Source organism: Pinus tabuliformis, chromosome 6, assembly GCF_031772625.1.
Source record: "Pinus tabuliformis cultivar Carrire ecotype Pingquan chromosome 6, CPIR1, whole genome shotgun sequence".
NCBI classification, from domain to species: Eukaryota; Viridiplantae; Streptophyta; class Pinopsida; order Pinales; family Pinaceae; genus Pinus; species Pinus tabuliformis.
The window spans coordinates 1,352,860,205-1,352,873,193 of record NC_142292.1 but is presented as its reverse complement, the minus strand read 5'-3'; the positions used below and the strand labels follow the sequence as shown (position 1 = coordinate 1,352,873,193).

Genomic DNA, 12,989 nt, shown 5'->3' with positions numbered 1-12,989 from the left:
ACTCAGATTTCCAGTAGTTCTTCAAAGTTTTCCTCGACAAGTGGGTGATCATACAAAAACCTTTCTTGATTGTAGAAGAGTATAACTAGCTAAAAAGATAGCCAGGGGAGACAACACAACAATGTTCAACCAATTTTAACCAAATCTATTTTTCGACGCCTGCTAGTATAAGGCCTCCTCTTGGATTTGCTCTCTTGCACTACCTAGATGCCTTTGATCCAGAAATGGAGTTTTAGCTAAGAGAATGGAACCTTGCAACACTTGAAGACATGAAAAATAGTGCAGTGGATGTAGAGGCTAATCTGTTGATCAGAAGGGAAAAGTTGAAGGAAGAAGATAGGAAGAACATAGATCTAGAGGAATCAACATCTTTAGAGGTAAAGCTCGACATTTTGGTAAGTGTAGTGGAAGAGAAGATGCAAAAGATCACCACAAGGAATGACTATGATGTTCAAGACCATGGCTCACTAATTGAGGAAAGACAAGTCACTAATCCAAAACATTTCCTTTCTTATCCCAGTTGTCATAGATCTAATAATGAATTTTTTATAGGTCATCTTGGAGAAGAGAGATTTGTTAATCTGAAATGTATGCTTGACGATGTGTTTTATACTGATTATTTTCCTAAGTTTGATCAGTATGATGATGATGATTATGTTCTCCAAACATAAGCTAGTCTTGTAGACAAATCAAAAGCTGGTTTCTGGAAGGAGGAAGTTCATTTTTAGCAACTTGAATATAGTGATCAGCCATTGCATATCAGCTATAGAAGTGAGGAGGAAAGTGCAGAAAAAATTGAAGTAAGTGAATGATATTTTCCTCTTTGTTTTACTTCATTTCAATTCATCAGAGACCACTTTCGTGCAATTAGAAATCAACCGTTGATAGTTTTTATCTTGACCATCTAGAGGGCAATGAAATCCTTGTTCAAGACTTCTCATAGATAGATTTGTAGTCCCCTAATGCCATTGAATGTTCGGTTGCAGATGAAGAATTGGAAGTTGGAACATATGATCAAATGATGCAAGATGATTATGTACCATTTTGTTTTGAATCATTTCAATTTTTGAAGGGAAATTTACATAGTATATCTTTAATAAAGGATGAGCAGCCTGTAGAAAATCTTGCAATCTCATTGGAACAAAAATAAAATGGGTTGCAACAGTCTTTTGAAGTTTTTCATGATCCAATAGCTAATGTGTTGGATGATCTCTGCATTCAAAATCCTAATCCATTAGCTAACTGTGAGCTTGAAAAAGGTATTGATACAAACTTGATCTGGCAGCCAGTTTCTTTGTCATTTTCATTAGGAGTCTCGTCACAAAGCTCAGATGAAAGTTTGCATTCATGGTATGAGGAGAAAAACAAAGTAATTCATTGGATGAGCTAAGTCCTAGTGCACATGAATTTAAAGATCCTCATGCAATATTTTTGTAGTCGAATAGAGCATCCATATTATTCAATCTGGGAAAATTTGGATTTGTTTACAAGTTTTCATGGGAGTTGCATTTCAGTAGTTCTCTCTTGTTGGTCGTAAGAAAGCACTTGTGGAGAATTAAAAAAGCAGCCAGAATTATTACTTGGTTGCATTGGTTGTTTCATTTCACTTGATCAGGTGAGGAATGGATCACTTAGAGTAGGGTGTGATTAATAATCTCACAAAAGTGAGCATGGTTTAGTCAGTTCCAAAGTTAGTTTGTGTCGTCAAGTCGTTAGTTTTCAGTCATGCATTTCAATTTACGTTTCTGACCATATTGGCCCACATGGTTAGGCACTTGGTCTACGGTGTTCTTGACACCTCCAAGGAGCTTCCATCCCCAATAAGGCCGATGTTAGTGTCAGTATTTTCATCCTACCATCAGCGATAAAAAATCTTCTTTTCATATCATTTTAGGGGTCCGATTCATCAATATTTTATCATTCCACTACGTCATGCAAAAAATTAGTCACTAATGGTAGTCCTAGTCGAAAAACATCACACTTCCATAAATGTTATTACTTTCTGGCATAGTTTCATATCTTGTTGACTGTACATCATCCATAAAGTTATTTTTATCATGCCATTTGTATCAGTCACGAGGTCATTATGTCATCTTGAAATTCAGTCCTTCAAGGTCTCATTAGGTCTTTAGGGTTTTTCAAGGTTTCATTATGTCATTAGGGTTGCCAAGGTTCCATTCCATTACATAAGACCAGCAAGTAAAGGGTGATCAAATAACATCCCTTCACCATGTGAAGATGATTTGTAAAGAGAAATGTGTATTTCATTATGTAATTTTATTTCTTTAAAATGTAATAATTTCACCATCCCAAGCTGTTAACTGAGTGTTCTAAAGATGTCAAACTATCAAAAGATAAATTTTTCAAAGGAAATAATTAAGTGAAAGGGTAAAGTTTCAAAGGGTGAAGTGCATTCCAAAGGGAGTTGTTTTTTCCCAGGGGTGTCCAAATCATCATTTTCCACTAAACCCTAATTTTCTCACCCATTGAGCTAGGGTTGTTTATGGAATGAAATACACCTGAGTATATGAGGCATAATGGAGGTCATTTCAGCGAGTATGAGGCCATTCCAACTCATACACATCATGTCTTCATCATTTTTCAATAAGTCATTCCTAGGGACAAATCATTTGCCACACATAGGGCTGATTTTTCTTCAAACTATGTTTTAGACCAAACAGGGAAGAATTTCGAAAAAGTGAGAGTTTTTTTGTCCACAATAGGCCAAGTAAGAAAAATTGCCTTCACTTTTTACACAGGTGTCATGGTTTTAAAGAAATGTCAAAAATACAGTTTCCTCAGGAGAGTTGATGCACTTCTGGAGTGACCTTGGGAAAATCACTATTTCTCCTAGTTGGAGTGACCAAATGACTTGCTTGATGATTCAAATCATAGCTAGACATACAGAGGTTTCCAATGAGCTATCATGAGCTCAATTTGGAGTTGCGGAAGACATCCAAAAGTTGACTGCAATAGCACTCTGCAATTTGGAAGCCTCATTTTGCACATTTTGACCAGTCTTCAGAGATTGAACTTTTGATAGGGAAAATGAACTCCAAATTGAAAATTTCAAGATGTTACGGAAGGTAGACTCAACACAATTTCCAATGAGCTATCCTGTGCCTAATTTGGACACTAGGAAATCAGCAAAACGTCACATGTAAGTGGTGTTGTGTGTTTCCTCTTGGTGCTACACACTTCCTTCAGTAATTTTTGTATCAGTCCCTTGGTCAAACGCGCAGCGCCTAAGGAGCTGCACACATTTTTGGGGCATATTTTGGAGGAATGGCCACCACCATTGGATTTATAAGACCATTTACACTCAAGAAAAACACGATTGCAAATTTGAAAGTCAAAACTACTAGGTGGAAAAGATGAAAAACCACCTAAAAATCATGTTTCTGCCTATTTTCTGAGGGAAGCATTGCGCATTTGAGAAGTCTTTGGAGATTGCAGTTTTGGAGGGGAAAATCAAGCTCAATTTGGAAACTAAGGGTATGTTTGGAAACTCGAAAGGATAAGCTTTCCAATGAGCTATCCTGAGCTAGATTTGGACACCATGAAGGTGGTCAAAACTCACCCTAAAGATGGCGTTGAACACTTCCTTCAAGCCTTGCACGTTTGACACTGGTGCTGCGCACTTGACAGGCAGCCAAATTTTTCATTATTTCTCTCAGAAAGTACTTTTCACATGTGGGATTTTGATATCTCACTGATGTAATTCATAATGATGATGTAATTAAAGTGTGTTTTTGTTACCTAGGGTAGATACATCAGATGAATGGCCTAAGTGGCATGTAATGAATCAGTTTGTATCATATTAGGGATGAGTCAGTTTGACCACCCTAGCCTTTAGCTGTCAGTTCAGTCTTTTGTGCAACTCCCCCTACTCTCATGGATTCGACCCCTAAGGCTAGCATTAGTTGTTTTTAGGCCTATATCATGTATTTTCTCAATAATTTTACTGGTTGTACTCAATGTGGATGCTCAGAGCTTGATTGTATACGTTTGTAAGCAGTTTGGTAGGTGATTAATAAGAATTGCATCTATTTTTATGGGATCTCTGTGGTATGGAGTTCTAGTATATTTTATTCTTCTGTGATTATATGTTTTTATGTTTTATGTATGCCATCAAACATTTCATTGCTTCTAGTTGAATGTTTTCAAGTTTGATAGGTAGAATCCATTGCATCAGTGCTCTGCCTTGGGAAACCTTTCACCATTTCATGGTTTCTGTAGTCCAAGAAGGATCCATGATTTTCAGATGCCCTTCTCAGCTTCTCACCAGTCCAAAACATCTCATCCCATCAAGCCCAAGAGTGCTAAAGCCTATGCCTACCTTGCCCCATACAACACTCTGCATTTCTGACCTAATTTCCCGGACCTGAACTGCCCAACTCCTCCTCATCCGAAAAAACCTCTAAAAAATCCAATCAAAACTTTTGAGCTACTATACCTAGCCTACAATCCTTTACCTGATCTATTCATCTTGACTGAGATCCTTATGGAGAGAGCCCTCTCTTGACCTAGTAGGGCTAGCTACTTGGCTAAGCTTGGTTTGTGGTTACCCTAGCATTTGCCTCCCTTCCAGCTTGAGGTCAATCTAGGTGATCACATAAATATCTCTTACTCTTATTCCTTCAACATGAAAACTATATCCCCAACATAGCCCTCTGATGAATCAAAACCTTGAGGAGATTATTTTTCTCTAGCTAGAACTTGGTCGATCTCAAAGTTTGAAATTTCAACCACAGTTTACTACCAGCCAAACCTTCAATCACTGGGTATCCACAAATTATTCCCCAACTAAAAATCAATGGAAAGTAGGAAAGGAAAAAAAAGGTCATGGAAACAAACAACAATGAAAGAGGAATAACAGAAAGAGGCCCACTATTCTAGAGTTGTCCTCTCGTTATGTACAACATGAATTTGTACTCTCAAGTAGGGTCAGAAGTGATGGCCAGTTTGATATATTCGAGATTAATTCTTCCCCATCCCTATTCATATCAACATAAATCAGCTTTCCCTAATGGGTAAGTTAGTAAGTAAGCATGTGTGAGCTACTACATGTAAAAAGACGGCAATGTGAGGAGAACAACCACAAGACAAAAACGTTGCAAAGTCTCCAAGGTGACAAAATATCATAGTCAAAAGGGATATGCATGAACTGAGGTGTTTTCTACAATCAGATCAACCTCACCATGGGGAAAAGGTGTTGGATTGATAGAGATGCTAACAATTGATAAAACTACACCTGGTCGAGAATCAGAGTTTGATCTACAGTAAATAGAATGATGACTTATGAATAGATTCTTGTTTCATTGTATTGTCTTATGTAGAAATTTTGTCAAATAAAGATATCTACTCTGAAGGACATGGTTATTAGAGTGTATATGACTAAAATTTTACTTGAATTTTATTTTCATTTTCATTGAAATAGATATGATGTCTTTAGAATTTCCAATTCCTTCGATGCATCTTCTAAGTCTCTTGATATTTTCTTGTCACTACAATAAAAGAAAATTAGGGAATAAATATCCACCATATCATGTATTATTGCACAATGACAATTATAACAAACGAGAGTATGATGTGAAAGTTTTGATGGAGGTCATGCCAGGAAAGAGCCTTGATACTGTTGTTAATATCCTGCACACTAAAATGGCCTCACGTTCGTAATTATTTGTGCTTAGGTTGGTGTTGAAGAACATTGTACAAAACTTCAAGGAAATAACTTAGTTCCATTGAGCTTGCCAATGATGGTTGTTGAATATTTCAGTGATGACTTGTCAAGAACACTGCATACTATGATTAGGGTAGAGTTGTAGGTATGCGCATCAATGTTAGTCATATAAATACAATATGTAAAATTAACTATAGGAGCCTTAGAATGCAGTCTATTGAAAATGCAATCCTAATATTTCTATAATTATGAATGCACATCTATAGAAATGAACCAAAGCAAAGATATCATGCTACTTTTGGTAGTTCAAGAACTTGTATTATGGCTAAATTTTTTTGTAGTGCATATCCTTGTCTACAATTCATGGAAACTTAAATTTAGTTGTATTTTCTAAATTGCAAGATAATTCTTTGCCCTTGCAGATCATTTTGGTGACTTGGTGACTTGGTCATGGTTTTAGTTTAAAAGGATTAAAAATTTTCGAAAGGTGTTGAATAGAATCCAGTGAAACTGGCCGAATAATATAATATCCCACAATGCCTTTTGAAGGGATTGGTTCTGTTTTCCTATTCTATTCGAGAATGAGAGAATATCCAATTAGTCATGTCTCTCACTATACACATGCTTGATTGGTCATTAAACATGAATAAAGATAAATATTCATATCATCCAGAACTGTTTATGAACCAGAGAGACTTATGATGTAAATTGCTCCAGCCCCATATACCTTAGAGAGTGAGTGGTATGCTCATCTGATTGTTGTATCCTCATAAGTCTTTATTGTATATTTTAGAATGCAGGAACATCAAATGCTTGTGAAATCATGTCTCTCAATGATGGGTCCCCTTGGAAATTGATCAGAGCTTCAGTAGCATTGTCTTTGAGCTCCTCTGATTCATTCTGCAACAATGAAAGAAGTATGGGGATGACCCCAGCCTTTGTTAATGCTAGTATGTCAGCACGATCATAACCAAATTGTGCAAAAACACCAAATGCCTTCTTTCTAACATCATCATTCTCATCCTCAAACAGTTTCAGAAGTAGAGGGATTACACCTGAAGCTCTGACAACAGAGATAAATTGTTTGTAGCTAGAGAGATCCCATACAACATTTGTTGCTGCAGCTTTTGTTTCAACATTGGAACCTTGTAGTATCCTCACTAAGTGCTCCACAATGGCTATAGCATTCTCTTCTGCAACTGCCAAAATACAAAAGGCATATTCAACATTTTCTTTCCCCTGGGGATTGGTTCCTTCAAGCATTTTTACAAAGAGGGGAATGGCACCAACCTGAGCAACGGTCCTAAGATAATCAACATGGGCTAATATTATTCCAAAAGCATTCACAACAACAATCTTTGCAGCCAAATCATTTTATTTTAGCATCTCAATCAAAACAGGAATAACACCTACATTCATAAGCATCCTTCTAACCCTTCTAGTGACTCCCAGTTGTCTAATTTCCTCAGCTTCCCTGACACTAGATGCAATCCTGCTTAATTTAGCTGACTAGATTAACATGGGGATTCCACACAAACTAGTTGTTTCTCATTGAATGTCCTTTAAGTGTTAATGAAGTCAATATTTCTGTAGCGATTTTCCTTGCATCATTAGGGGATGAAGCTATAAGATTCATTATTACTTGTGCTCCACTCCTAGCCAAAATTACTTGGTTACTCTGTGTACATATGATAAGCGCCCTTAAAGCCTTGACCACCACCCTCTCCATTCTCCCTTCAAATTCTAGCAAGAGTCTTACAAGGATGGGAATAGATCAGAATATCCAACAATAGAAAGCAAATGATCCCCTTTGCGTGCAAGCCTTCCCAAGGAAAAAGTAGTTGTCTCTTGAATAGATGGAGACCCACCACTAGAGGGAAGACATAGAAGGGAAGTCAAATGTGACACTATTTCTTCTAAAATGTCCTCTGAAGCAATTTTTTCTATTCTCCCAAGCATAATTGTGGCTCTAATTTGCACTAATTCCCTACCAGAACTCAACAATTTTTGAAAGACCTTAACTCCCTATTCCCAAGCCCACTGCCCAGTGTAATAAATATCATGTGAAATAGTAGATAAAGCCACGGGATTAATTGGGCTTCATGTTTTGGACAATTTTCTATTCTATCTTGAAAAATTTGATACTCCAAAGAAAAGTTGGGACAATCTCGCTTCTCTATTTGGCAAAATAAATGAGTTCAAGGCCTTACAATTGGAAGCAGAATTGTCTTCATTGTTCCCTGATGAGCCTGTTATACTCCTATAGTAATAGGTGTCATATTTCATGATTGATTGGTTGAGCTCTGTAATATGTTCATCCTTTCCTTGCTGTAAAGGTTTCCATATTATCAAAAAATCAAAAGAATTAAAAAATGTAAAGAGGGTATACCCTAAAAGAAAAATCAAACGGTGGAAAAAATAAATGGTCAAAAGAAAAAATGAAAAGAAATGAACCCCAAATAAAAAAGACTAGGAAAGTGTGCAAGTCCAAATGCCACTACTATTTCATTTTCTGTAAATAAAGCATTGTGTGTGACTTATTAACTTTTTTCCACAATTGATGAATGGCCAAACAGCTTAATCCTGGCCAGTTCATGTTTGAATTTCCTGTTTTAGAGATAGAGAATAAAATCTGTCCAAACTGTTTAATCTTGGCAGATAAGTAGATAGGCAGAGAAGCAAAGGAGCTCAACAGTTTAATATGAGCCCTTGGAAGTAATAAGTGCAGACTTAGGTAGGTTTACAATGAAAAGAAAAGAAGATTAAAAAGGGTTTGCTAGTCTAAGTGCACCCAAAGAAAACAAGAAAAAATGTTAGGCAAAGTAGGCTGGGTAAGTAGATTGCTTTTGCAGAATGAGACTTGTGATGGATTTTGTTTCTCAAAATGTGTGTTAAACTTACACCTCTATCACAAGTGCAGGGCAGATATTTTGGAGCAGCTCAAGCGAGGCATGACTAACTCCCTTTCACACTTCTCCCGAATCAATTACTAATTTCCCCTATAGATATTAAGATCTGCTTAATATCCCCAAAAAACCACTCCTTCCATTTCATCTACTGCAAAAGTAAAAACCCTGTTTTACTTAGAAAAGTAGCCATATCTCTCAAAACCCACTTTCCCCTTTTTGCCTAAGTTTTTAACATTTGGCATAACGCTTTCATGTCAACAATCATATTAATTTCTAAGTCTTAGTATATAAATCCCATGCAGATATACCCTTCCCCGTATTAATGTATGTATATAATAAAAAGCCCCATGTATTAATATTCCCCGCCCCGGTCGATTACGACCATTGCACTGATTAATTAGGGATTAATAGGTTCACTTGGAACTTGTTCATAGCCTTCGCCGTGCAAACCGTGGGATAATTAACCACCCGGGTTAATTATAACCAAACCCCAAACCAATGAAATCAGCCCTGATGCATTAAAAAACTTTAATTAATTGATCAGGCCTGCATCGTTAACTCCCCACCACCTCCGTTGAGCACCCACCGTGTGATCTCCATCACCCCATCCAACGACTGATATTCATATCATGACCCCCTCCCCCATCGAAAGTTAAGTCCCGGGGAAACCGCGGTGTTTCTCGCGTATAGGTGACACGCGTCGCGCGCCCGGTGTGTTCGCTAGGCCTCCACCCGAGACCACCCAAACCCAAAAGCAGTGCAGGCAAAACAGCTTATCACCCTCTCGCTGACCCTCGCTAACGTCGTCCATCCTTGAAACCAAAATTTCCCACCAAAAATTCTTTTTGTCAAATAAAGGATGAGAAGGTCATTTTGTTATGTTTTTCATTCAGCGCCCCCGCGCGCTCCAGGCGTAAAAGGGACCAAGGTTGCATTTTCAGGTTTTCGACTGCCTCCGACTAGGAAAAAGCTCCATCGATGAGCTCGGCCTCAACCAACCTGCCATATTATAGTTTTCTTCCTCTTTAAATTCAGTTTAAAGCAAACAGAGGGATTTCCAAAGCTTGCAGAAGAGAGAAACCGACATACACAGAGATATTTTGGGCTAAACATCGGACAGATATGAACAAAGAAAACAGGGTACGCAACAAGTCAAAGAGTATCAGATCAACATTAAAGAGTATCAGTGTAGAATTAAAGGCAAATCAAGTCAAAATTAAAGAGTATTCGAGCCGACAAGGAGAAGCAGATCAGAATTTAAGAGCGCAGTTAAGACAGGCAGATGCACAAAGCTACTATAGGACAGCTGCAAGTCGAACCCTAAAATCCTGCCTCCAGCACAGCATAAGTTAGTTGTTTCTACTTTGCTTGTAAATTACTTTAGGTTAAACTTAGATATTATCTCAGAGCTTTTATGGTATATCTATTTTACATATTTTCTTGTATAAATATCCCCTTCATTAGAGGAATTAAAGGGGTTTTTTGGGTTTGTGTAGATTTCCTTAGACTTTCCTATAATATTGAACCTTTGGAATAAAACGCTGTTAGAATCAAACTATTTTCTAGTCTACTAGATGAGGAATTGAAGCAGAGGACCTGTCACAGAATTCTTGAATCAACCTCTGGATCAATAAGTCCCTCATAACTTGTGTTTTTTAGTTTTCATGTTTATTATATCATCTGTGTTTCATAATTTGAACTATGTCTTTAGTCTTTATTATTCTCTGTGTTTTCTTCAGAATTAGTATAAACAGTGAATTCTTAATTGCTCATGTTTCCTGATTCTCTCATATTGATTATTTGATGAAGAATTCTTAACTGCTCTTTGTCGGTAAGTATCCATTTTCCCTCTTTCAATATGTTGAAGGATTCTTAACTGCCTTTCACCCATTTGAGCCCACTCCATCTCATTCCAGCCTTTAAATTGTTCCATGTTCGACTACCTTGCTCTGTGATGCCATCCTCTATTAAGAAACCAAATCCAGAAAGCCATCTCCTTTGACTCCATCATGCCCAATGGACTGAACTACTCAATTTTACCTCATTGTTCTATTGAATCTCACCACCCAAACTCAAAACAAAACCCCTAAACTTCATAACTAGCCTAATATCCTTCAAAACAAAGCTAAATCATAAAGAGAGAGCCCTCTCTGGATGCAGAATGGCTAGAATCTATATCTAAAAGATTGGTCTATGGTTACCTCGGCCGTATTCCCTTTCTTACAACTCTTGGGAACAACTTCAATGATAACATCATTGGCGACTCCACTAGGGACCTGAATAATTATTTGTTTCTATTGTTTTCTGTATAAACTACAGATGGAGCTTGAAGTTAGCCAGGTAGCCTTTGAAACTACTTTTGCATTGCAATTGCAGAAGTAACTAAATGCTGCTTTAGTCTATCTCTGGTCTAGTTTATGTTTTGAACAATTGGTTTCAAATATTTGATCAGTTCCTCTTTTCAATAAATCTTTAGGAAAGTTCAAAAATTTCCACATCTAAACTTCCTAGAAGAGACTGTCAAAGTTGTATTGTCAAAACTACTCCAAGAAAAAACTAAGAACATACCTAGAAACTAGCTTCAGAAAATATTCGTTACACTAGATCAAATCCTGATCCAAATCCTCCACCTATGTTTGAAAATCCTAATCTGATTTCTAGGATTGTTAGAAGACGAGAGAGATAAGAAAATTCTGCTAGTTCACACCTTGACAAACATTTGCAGAACTCCATCCAATCTAAGCTTATCTCTGGAAAAGCACCAAACCTTTCTGGGGTTACTACAGCTTCTCCAAGTTCACCATTAGCACCTCAAGCCACCCTTTCCATTCCTCCATCTACAACACATATTCCCATTGTTATCCCTACTCTTCCAGTTGTCACAGTTATTTCTGCAACCATGGCAAACGGATATACTACCCTAAACTTACCTTCAAATCCAGGGGCTATGCCTCAAGACTATCAAAGTAAAATAACCTATTTTTACGGTACTGGTACTTACACAGCTCAACAACATACCAAGAAAATGACCGACTATTTTGAAAATTATGAGATTGATGATGATGATATCAGAATGAAAGTATTTGTTCAAAGTTTAACTAGAGATGTTAGAACCTGGTTTAGAGCCCTCCCTGCAAACAATATCAATGACCCACAAGCTCTTTACTAGACCTTATTGAACAAATGGGAAAGGAAGAAAGATCCTCTCCACATTTTATCAAAGTATGAAAACCTAATAAGAGGTACACAAGAAAGTGTCCAAGATTATTGTACCATATTCAATAATATCTACAACGTTATTCCTCAAAATCTCAAACCTCCTCCAGATTTGGCTTTGATTAAGTTCCCTGATGCATTTGATTCTGATATGGCATACCAACTCAGGGAAAGAGCTCCTCAAAACTTAGAAGAAATGCAGAGCATAGCTGTCAGTGTTGAGGCCAATCTGATATCTAAATGATCTAGAGCCAGAGCTGAAAGAAGGACCCCTTTCAAAGAATAACCTTTTGCCTTTGAACAGAAATTAGATGTTATTATTAAAGGAATAGATAGACTTGGAGATAGAGTTGAAACAATTGAGAGAAAATCCCCTTGGGATGGTCAACCAAGCAATAATGGGCGAAATCCAAATTTCAGGAAAAATCAAAATCCTAACACTGGAAAGACAGGGCTTGACCAAAATATTAGGCCCCCATTTCAAGAAAATTATGTTGAAGCCTCAACTTCCGATGAACCAATGGAAGACACTCAAATTAATCTGATGGGACTCAATAATGAACAACAAGTTTTCTTGACCCATGAAGATCAAGAAGCTCACATTGTGAAACAATTCCAAACTCAGTCAGGTGAATCATTTGACTTCAGGGAGGGATATGATACAACCATTTATGAAGTCCATAAGCAATACAATCTGAGGAGCAGAAGAATAGATGTCCCTAAAATCAGCAAACAGAAAGATACCAAACAACCCAACAAATGTAAAAACAGTATCCCCCCTATACATATTCTTGCTAGAATAGATCCTAACCCAAATAACCCAACTATCGAAGACATATCAGACATTCAGCCACCTAACAAACAACCTTCCACTGTAATTCCTTCTAAAGGAAAAGAAGAAGAACCTCCAGAACGTGATTTGGAAAAAGTTTCGGCTCATGATCCCACTCCTGAAGACGAGAAAAACGCAGAAAATTCAGCTATCCGAAATGTGAAAACTCAGACCGAAAAACCTTTCAATCTTGAGACAGAAGTAGGCAAACTAAAGATAGTTGTTCCATTATCAGAATTAGCCAAACATCATGCCTACAGAAGTCAAATCAGCAGATCACTCAAAATTTCTCTAAACGAAGATTCAGTAAATGTTTTTGATGACCAGCTTGAATTGATATTTGGCCCTG

General features: G+C 37.3%; 1 pseudogene; it reads right to left on the bottom strand.

Annotated features, from left to right (window-relative positions):
• Positions 1-6,313: 6,313 nt before the first annotated feature.
• On the bottom strand, positions 6,314-7,917 carry LOC149263644 (uncharacterized; annotated as a pseudogene).
• Positions 7,918-12,989: the final 5,072 nt, after the last annotated feature.